Source organism: Elaeis guineensis, chromosome 6 (genome assembly GCF_000442705.2).
Source record: "Elaeis guineensis isolate ETL-2024a chromosome 6, EG11, whole genome shotgun sequence".
Classification (NCBI taxonomy): Eukaryota; Viridiplantae; Streptophyta; class Magnoliopsida; order Arecales; family Arecaceae; genus Elaeis; species Elaeis guineensis.
The window spans coordinates 131,751,115-131,761,810 of NC_025998.2; positions in this window are offsets into that span (position 1 = coordinate 131,751,115).

Here is a 10,696-nt window from a genome sequence, read left to right on the forward strand (position 1 = left end):
AAGAGGGGGAAAAAAAGAAGAAAAAAAAAAGCTGCAATAAGGGGAGACAATTTGATTGGTGATGACTTAAACTCTACGATTATCGAATGACCTAAACAGCTCAAGTTCAGCATGAGATCGACTTCAAATGTCCTCGAATCAAATTTTATTAGGATGTAATTCAATCAAATCTGGTCCTAGTTCATGGGATCAAAAATTTCATGCCAAGCCTGCAAACTGACTCTACCAGACTTAGATCGACAAAACTCTAAATTCTTATATCACATCAATTATTATATAATTAATCATTAGATCTAATTCAGAAGGTGATAATTGGTTCAATTAGCATATAATCAAATTAAATCAAGCTTGAATTGAGCTTCATATAATCAGGCAAGCTTGGTTTAGGTGTGGATTGAACTAAAATCAAGCTTAGGTTGAACCAAGTTTTAACTAAGCTCAAATTGAAGTGTTATGGAAGTTTATTTGGACTAAGTAAATATTATCAAACAACTTGAAATGTACTAGAGTTTTGCTTAGTTCAAAATTAAGCTCAAAATAACCTTGATTAAATAACAAATAAAACAAACATGCTCGAAAATAATTTCAAGCCAAGCATGATCAAACTCCAGTTAAATCATTCTTGAAACTATAGCACCCCTGCAAACATCCAATGGTGATGATAGAATCATAGTCGATATACCAAAATAAAATAAAAAAAATAAAAAGATCAAATTTTTGCGACTATTTTTTGAAGATTTTCTATTCTTTTAAAGAAAAGGAAACTGTCGCTGCTGAAATTCGACCCAATGATGATGGATCTCGTTTGAAGATTTGAGTACATAGAGGGTGCTAATCGATCCACTCAACTTATAGTGGTTGAAAATGGAGCATCGATCTATTTTGGAGAGTTATGGATTTATATACCAAAAAAAAATAAAAAACTTACCAAATTTGCTCCGATGGAGCCTTTCAATGCCTAAGTTATACGAAACTTTGAAATAACAGCAACAAAAGAAAAATATAAGAGAAGATTAAAGTAAAATATTATTTTATTCTGATTGGCTTGATTTGGATCTACCTTCATCTCAGCCTTCTCAAGAATCGGGATAGTCCTTTTACCTTGGCCTTCTCAGGTTTGTCTTGAGAGGTCACCCTTTAAGAGGTTGACCTTGGGCTCCTAGCCTCGACCTTCTAAGATTGGGTTTGGGAGCTTAGCCTTTGAGAGTCAACCTTGGACTTCTCACCTTAGCCTCTGATTTGACAATGCGATCTTAGTTATCATCTCAGTCTCGACCTTCATCTCAGTTTTGGGCTTGGTAGCTCGGCATCAGGCTTTATCATCACCTCAGTCACGAGCATCTCCTTGTAGATTTGCTGACTTCAAAAAAAATACAAAATAAAGGATAAGAGGTTAAAAGCCGCTCACCATGAGATCTTTGAGCTATGGGAGCCTCTCCCTTGCAAGACCTTATCCCTTGGGTCACCTTGACCATATTTATATAGGTAATGAAGCATGGATCCGTTACGATTTAGAGGCAAAAATTAAGAGTTTACCGTAATCTCTTTTCTTTTCTAGGTTCAAATATGTTATGATCTTCTTCCTTATTTAGATCCTATTAAGAATTCAAATTTATCTAAATTCAAATATTTTCAAAAGGCTTTCTACATGTCCATCTATGATAAGCAAGTTGATTATATGCCGTGTCAGAAACATTGAACTTGTTTTCTACAAACATGATTCTTGTCTTTGTTTTCAAAACATGAGATGTACTAGTTCACAAAATCATGATCATTGAGTCGTCATATATATATATATATATATATATATATATATATGTATATACATATATATGTATATATATATATATATATATATATATACATATATATATATATACATAGATATATATATATATACATATATATATATATATATATATATATATATATATATATATATATGTATATATATATATATGTATATATATATATATGTATATATATATTTATATATATATATGTATATATATGTATATTATATATATATATATATATGTATATATATATATATGTATATATATATATATGTATATATATATATATGTATATATATATATATATGTATATATATATATGTATTGTTGGGGGATGCCCACCGACCGACCGACCGACTGTCGGAGGGCCCGACCGACCGGCGGCCCGACCGACCGACCGACCGTCGGTGGCCCGACCGACCGACTGACGGCCCAACCACCTCCGACGGACGACTCCGACTGGCCGATAGACCGACCGATAGTCGGTCAGGGCGACCGCCTGACGGATGCCATCAGCGGCTAACTACCGGCCATTCTACGGCCCATCGCCGGCCGGGGGTATGTCGGGCGTATCCATCCCGACCGACTGGACCCGGGGGTCTGATGGCCGACTTACATGATGCTCGCCGACCAATGGAGGGGCCCGACACCACTCAGCTGGCTACCGACTTTGGGTCGGTCGGCTCTTCCAACCACCGTACAGCCGCCAGACGTTGTCAACTCTGACACGGACATGCGGCGCAGTTACCTAGGGGCATTGTCCCGCCGAGAGCCGGGTCAACCCTGGTGATTGGACGGCCACACGGCGACATGACGTTTTTACGGTGGCTCTGACAGTCCACAGTGAGTTGACAGTTCCTCACTTGTCCGCGCCATTAATGACGACGCCATACCTAGCTCCACTATATATACCGGGGAAGGCAACAGTGCAAAGGGTCGATCCGCCCGTCTCTCCCACATACGCAGGCTCGCTCCTCTCTCTTCCTTTCTCAGAGCTCTCTGTCTGCATTTCACTGTTGCCCAGTCACCTCTCTGACTTGACCGTCGGAGGGTCCCCGCCGGAGCCACCTCCGATCAGTGCGGACTTCATTTTGCAGGTGCACGCTCCCCGACGATCGGGCGACGAGGCGATTGGGCGCAACAGAGTGGCGCATCAGGAAGGGGACAGCATGACAAAGACAAGAGCTCAACGATCGAGAGTCACTGGGTCGGCGAGGCGCTCTTCCCGCCGGGAAGAGGCCTCCCCGCCCCCACCGGCGGTGGAGCCTAGCTCTCCGCACCCTGCAGTGACCACGGAGGCCCAGATTGCGGCCATCGTACGGCAGATGACCGTACTGACCGACGCAGTCAAAAGCCTCCAGCAGCAACTGGCGGCCCGACCTATGCCTTCCAGGAGCAGCCGCCGACGACCGCGCCGATCCCTGTCGCCTCCACGCGAGCGCTCCCAACAGCGCTCCCACGGAGAGGAGGAGGGACGACCACGGCGCGATGACCGACGGTCCCAGCGGCCCTCTCCCTCCCCGTTGGAACGGGCAAGGAAGGAGAAGCGGCCGCGCACACCGTCGGCCTCCCTTTCAGAATCTTCCGGAGGCTCCACCCCTGGGGTCTCCCAGCATCGACGAGCGGACGACTACGAGCGACGGTTCGAGGAAATCGACCGCCGACTCGCCCAATTGCAGACGGACGGCCAGAAGTCTTCGAACGACGTCGACTTCCAGACCGCCCAACCTCTCTCCCGACTGATCCTCGACGAGCCGATTTCCAGTCGGTTCAAGATGCCGCATGTGGAGCCATACGACGGCTCCACCGACCCAGTCGACCACCTCGAGAGCTACAAAGCTCTCATGACGATTCAAGGGGCAACCGATGCTCTTTTCTGCATCGGCTTCCCCGCTACGCTCCGCAAGGCTGCCAGGGCTTGGTACTCCGGTCTTCGATCGGGCAGTATCCATTCCTTCGCGCAGCTCGAGCACTCGTTCGTGGCCCATTTCAGCACTAGCCGAAAGCCGCCGCGAACGTCGGACGGCCTTTTCTCCCTCAAGCAGGGAGAAAACGAGACGCTCCGATACTTCGTGGCGCGATTCAATGCGGCCACGCTCGAGGTCCGGGACCTCAACGAAGACATGGCTGTTTCAGCCATGAAGCGGGGCCTGAGGTCGTCCCGATTTACTTATTCTCTGGACAAGACCCTCCCCCGAACATATGCCGAGCTACTGGAGCGCGCATACAAGTATATGCGCGCGGACGAAGGAGCGTCCGACCGACGCTTGGCCGAGCCCAGGGGTCCGAAGGAGAAGCGGAGAAAAAGTCGGGAGCCCGCCGAACCAAGCAGGCCCCCGACCAATAGTCGGCTTTCTCCACCCCGACAGATCCAAAAATTGCCCCGACGACAGACTCCGAGGCCGGTGCGTCCCAGGTATGACTCCTACACTCCTCTCTCCGCTCCCCGTGCACAGATCCTGATGGAGATCGAGGGAGAAGAATACCTGCGACGGCCTCCGCCTCTGAAGGCAAAGGGCCTCGACCATCGAAAGTACTGCCGGTTCCATCGGAGCCACGGCCACGACACCGAGCGGTGCATCCAGTTGAAGGATGAGATCGAAAATCTCATCCGCCGGGGGTATCTCGACAAATTTCGGAAGGGTCCGCCGACCCAACCGATTGCCGAACGACACCCCCAGCCGACTGAAGAGGCGCCGACTAACCAGCCGACGGTCGGAGTCATCAACATGATCTCCAAGCGGCTGGGATCGGGGACGTCAGCAGGAGGGGAGCCGACGAAAAGGCCACGCCCGGACGACGTAATCACCTTCACAGAAGACGACGTTCGGGGCATCCAGACTCCCCACGACGACGCTGTTGTTGTGTCGGCGACAATAGCCAATTATGATGTAAAATGAATTTTTGTTGATAATGGAAGTTCGACAAATATTTTGTTTTACTCGACTTTCTCCCGAATGCGACTGTCAACTGACCGACTCAAAAGGATCCCTGTGCCCCTGATCGGCTTTGCCGGAGATACCGTCATGACAGAGGGAGAAATTACCCTGCCCGTGACGGTCGGCACCGAACCACGGCAAAGCACGGTCTCCCTCACTTTCGCGGTCGCCCAAGTTCCTTCGGCCTACAACGCCATACTCGGACGGCCCGGATTAAACACCCTTAAGGCGATCGTCTCGATGTACCATCTCCTTGTTCGATTCCCGACCAAAAATGGAGTCGGGGAGATGCGCGGAGATCAACAGCTCGCCCGACGATGCTTCCAAATCTCCGCTCAAAACGACGAGACGAAGGATCCTCTGACAATCGACAAACTGGACCAAAGGGAGGAGGAAGAACGGGGTTCGCCGGCCGAGCAGCTCGAGGCGATCGTGATAGGAGAAAATCCCGACAGAAAAGTTTGGGTCGGGTCTCAATTGCCCGACACCGAACGTCACCGACTGGCGGAGCTACTGACGGCCAACGCCGACATATTCGCTTGGTCGGCAGCAGATATGTCGGGCATCCCCCCAGAAACAATTACTCACCGACTCAACATCGACCCGACGATGAAGCCGGTGAGGCAGAAGAAAAGGTCCTTCGCTCCGGAGAGGCAGAGGGCCATCGACGAAGAAGTGGACAAGCTGCTCGAAGCAGGCTTCATTCGGGAATCCACGTATCCCGATTGGCTCGCCAATGTTGTTATGGTCAAGAAAGCCAACAGGAAGTGGAGGATCTGCATCGACTATACCGACCTAAACCGAGCCTGCCCGAAGAATAGCTTCCCACTTCCGAAGATCGACCAGCTGGTGGATGCGACGTCCGGATTTCGACTGCTCAGCTTCATGGACGCCTTCGTCGGGTACAACCAGATCCGGATGGCGCCTGAGGATGAGGAGCACACCGCGTTCGTAACTCCCAAGGGCCTCTACTGTTATCGGGTGATGCCCTTCGGATTGAAGAACGCCGGCGCCACCTACCAGCGACTCGTCGATAAAGTCTTCAAAGACCAGATCGGGCGTAACATGGAAGTGTACGTGGACGACATGCTGGTGAAGAGCACGCAGATCCCGGACCATGTTCAGGATCTCGAGGAGACCTTCCGCACCCTTCGACGACACCGAATGAAGCTCAACCCGACCAAATGTGCTTTCAAGGTGACCTCAGGGAAGTTCCTCGGATTCCTCATTTCTCAGAGAGGGATCGAGGCCAACCCTGAGAAGATAAAGGCAATCCTCGACATGCGTCATCCGAACACCAAGAAGGAGGTCCAACAGCTGAACGGGAGAATCGTCGCTCTTAGCCGATTCATTTCTCGGTCGGCTGAAAGGTGCCTCCCGTTCTTCAAAATTCTGCGTCAAGCGAACGGCTTTTCTTGGTCGGATGAGTGCGAACAGGCCTTCAAAGACCTGAAAAGGTACTTGGCTTCCCCGCCGCTGCTCGTAAAGCCGCAAGTCGGGGAGACCTTGTATCTCTACTTGGCCACATCTTCCGAGGCGATCAGTTCGGTGCTTGTTCGGAAAAACGAGTGCCGAACTCATCAGCCCATCTACTACACCAGCAAAGTGCTCCACGGTGCCGAAGCCAGATACTCGAAGATGGAAAAGATGATTTTCGCCCTGACCGTCTCCGCGCAACGGCTTCGACCATCCTTTCAGGCCCACGCCATCGTGGTACTCACCAACCAGCCCCTTAGGGCCATACTACGCCGACCTGACACATCCGGATGACTCGCTAAGTGGGCGATGAAGCTTAGCGAGTTCGACATTCAGTACCGACCAAGGCCTGCCTTGAAGGCCCAGGTCTTGGCCGACTTCGTCGCCGAATGTCCGACGATCGACCGAGGGTCGGGAGCTGAAGGCCCGGGACGAGGTTCGGTCTCTGAGCCAGACCCGATCTCCACCTGGGTACTCCATATCGACGGGGCCTCCAACGCTCAGGGAAGCAGGGCTGGGCTCCTGCTCACGAATTCGGATGGGGTAGTCACCGAGTACGCCCTCCGGTTCGACTTCAAGGCCTCCAACAATCAAGCCGAATACGAGGCACTCCTCACGGGCTTGAGGATGGCGAAGGAGCTGGGCATCGACAGCCTCCGGGCATTCTCCGACTCTCAGCTGATTGTGGGGCAGGTCAAGGGCGACTTCGAGGCGCGAGATCCGACCATGATCAAGTATCTTCAGAAGGTGAAGGACCTCGTGGCGCGCCTCGAGTATTTCGAGATCTCCCACATCCCCAGATCGGAGAACGCCCGCACCGATGCTCTCTCCAGATTGGCAACGTCGGCCTATGACTCTTTGGGTCGGACGTTCGTCGAAAACCTCCAGCAGCCGAGCATCGATCGGGTCGAAGAAGTGCAGCAGCTAACGTCCGAACCAAGTTGGATGGACCCGATCATCCAGTACCTGACCGACGGGATGAGTCCCGAAGATCCCGCGGAGGCCAAGCGACTCCGATGGACGGCGTCGCAGTATGTGATCATGGACGGCCGACTCTACAAAAGGTCGTTCTCCCTCCCTCTGCTCAGGTGCTTGGGGCCGACCGACGCCGACTACGCTCTCCGAGAGGTTCACGAAGGAATTTGTGGGAATCACTTGGGGGGCAAGTCCCTAGCCTTCAAGGTCCTGCGACAAGGCTACTACTGGCTGACCATGAAGAAGGATGCGGCAGAGTTGGTCCGAAGGTGCGAGCCATACCAAAAGTATGCCAATATTCAGCACCAACCGGCCAGCCAAATCGCTCCCATTGTCGCTCCGTGGCCCTTCGCTCAGTGGGGAGTCGATATTCTCGGCCCCTTCCCACCGGCGTCGGGCCAGAGGAAGTTCATCGTTGTCGCCATCGACTACTTCACGAAGTGGGTCGAGGCCGAGCCCTTGGCGCAGATCACCGAGCGGAAGATGGAGGACTTCATCCAAAGGTCCATCATCTTCAGGTTCGGATTGCCGCATACCATCATCACCGACAACGGACGGCAATTCGACAACCAAGACTTCAAAGACTTCTGCGCCAGGTTCCACATCCGGCATCGGTTGACTTCAGTCGGGCACCCACAGTCCAACGGTGAGGTTGAGGTGACCAACCGAACCTTGCTTCACGGACTTAAGACCCGACTGAACGAAGCCAAAGGTCTCTGGGTCGACGAGCTGGGCTCCGTTCTGTGGCCTACCGAACGACCCCCCGCATCCTGACGAGTACGGGTCGATCCCACAGAGACTTGGTTTTTAAAATAATTTTCAAATCTATGCTCAAGCGAGCTTTAACAAAAATCGAAAGTCGAAAGTTGTTTGCTAAAGACAATAAGACTAAGGATCTAGGGTTTTTGAATCCACTAGATCTAGATTAGGGAATTCTACCTAGAATTTTTCTTATTGATCCTAACGACTACTCCTCTTGTCTTTCCCAAGCATAGATTATGAAGGGACTAAGGCCCAACGATAATCCATCAAGATTCTTTACAGGGGAGTAGTAACTAGGATCCCTTAGGGTTTTCTCCTCCTATGCACTGAATCAAGCATGAACTATGAAGGGACTCTGACCCAACTGTAGTTCATCAAAAATTCTTGGCAAAAGAGGAAGAAAAAGAAACCCTAAGAAAAAGAAAGAACCCTATGTAAAATTCCTACTCATGATCTAGCTTCATCGCAAACCCTAGAAGGGATGCTTAGCTAGACATGATCTAAATCTACTTACAAAATTTAAATACAGAAAAATAAACTACCCTAATTTCATAAATTAAACTATCCTAATTGCATAAATTTAAACTGCATAATTTAAACTAACCTAATTGCATAAAATTAAATTGCATAAATTAAACTATCCTAATTGCAAGAAAAATAAATTGCATAATGTAAAGAGATGAAATTGCATAAAAAGAAGATTTTATATATAAAAAAAAATTTATTACAAAAACTTCAAAGCTCGAGGTTTGAAAAGAGAGCTAAAAACCCCACTATCTAGGGTTACAAGCTTGATCGGAAGGAAGAATACATAAAACAAGGGCCTTTGGGGGCTTTTTATAGGCATTTGGGGGTTATAAGGTTTTCAAAACTTCCGATGTGGGACTAAGAGGTTTTAGGGGGTTTATGGTGCGCCGATGGGTCCATGGTCCATGCGCCTGTTGCTGTGGACCAGGCGGCTAACCAGATCACCAAATCAGTTGATTTTTGACCAATTTTGATCTGATTTGACTCGGGTTTGACCCAATTGAGTCTTCTTTCTTCATTCTTCAATTCCTGGGTCAATTTAACTCCGTTTTGCATAAAATTTGCACCGTTGGAATCCTCTTTCCTTGTTCTTTCTATTGATGATCTCTTCTTCTGCAAAATATAATAACAAGTATCAATTTCTTAATAAAGTTAGATAATTTAGATATTAATTGATACTTTTTATGTCAATTTGTGACATAAATCACACCCCCCAACTTAATCATTGCTAGTCCCTTAGCAATGTACCAAAATAAGATCATATTCCAAAAAGATCCTTCCTTTGCAAATTAATTTAAGATCGAAATTCAAGAAGTTTTCTAGTATTACTAAGTAATGAGCTTCGAATTAGAATCGGTAGTCAGTCTACTTAGAAGCTTTCTTAGAGTACACTTAAAGTTTTATAGCACTTGTGTGAGTGATAACTAACTTAGTATTTCAGTATTAACTTGTACAGGCCAATTGTATCATTTTTCATAACTTAGTTCGATTAATTTTTTATACACCCCAGATTAAACAAAGAACTAAGGTAGCTTTCACACTGTTTTTTTTTTTTTTTTTTTTTTTTTTTTTTTTTTTGCTGAGCATCCTGGCCTTCCCACCACCGTTTGACGCGAATCTCAACACTTGACTTAGGTGAAGAGACCCGGTTACTAGGCTTAGGGCAATCCACATTTACTCTGTGTTTTGCATTTTATTTCAGGCAGGTAGCTCTTTCCTTAAATTCAAATTTCTTCAATTGGGGTGTAGAGAAAATTATCTAATTTAAATAATACTCAAATCCTTAATTGGCCTTACAATTAACACCTACTTTACCTTGTTAGTGTGCATGTGCAATTGGAAGTGCTAATAGTCTTTAAATGACCTAAGCCACCAAGAGTCTAACCAGCTAATCTTCTCCGTGACTCACTACATTAGCAAATACTTTCTAACTTACTCTTATTTCTTTTATAGATTAATTTATTTCATATATATATATATATATATTTTTATTATTATTATTATTATTTTTTTTACATAATATATTAAATGCAAGAAATAACTCATAGTGGAAGGAAAAGGAAATGATAACACCTGATTTTGTTCAAGCTCTCCCCTCAACTTGACCGACATTGTCCCCAATGGAGTTTATCTAATTTATTTGTCCTAAGCAAACTGAAAACAAAGAAAGCATTAGAAATTAAATAAGCTGGGTTGCCTCCCAGAAGCGCTAAGTTTTATGTCTTCAGCCAGACCAAACCTCGAAGCAACTTAATCAGAATAAGTTGGTTCATAAAGAACCATGGCATCTTCAACAGTCTTGACAGGTAATTCCAAGAATGGTTTTAATCGTTGACCATTAACTTTAAAGATAACACCATTACTTGGGTTTTCAATCTCAACAGCCCCGTGTGAAAAAACTTTCTTTACTAAAAATGGTCCTGTCCATCTAGACCTAAGCTTTCCTGGAAACAGATGTAATCTAGAGTTATATAAGAGCACCTTTTGTCCGATATTGAAAGTTTTTCTTATAATTGATTGATCATGAAATGCTTTGGTTCGTTCCTTGTATATCCTTGCATTTTCATAGGCTTCATTTCTAAGTTCTTCTAATTCATTCAATTGAAGCTTCCTATGGTTTCCAGCATCGTTCAAATTTGTATTTAGTTGTTTGATGGCCCACATGGCTTTGTGTTCTATCTCAATAGGCAAGTGACATGGTTTACCAAACACAATCCTATA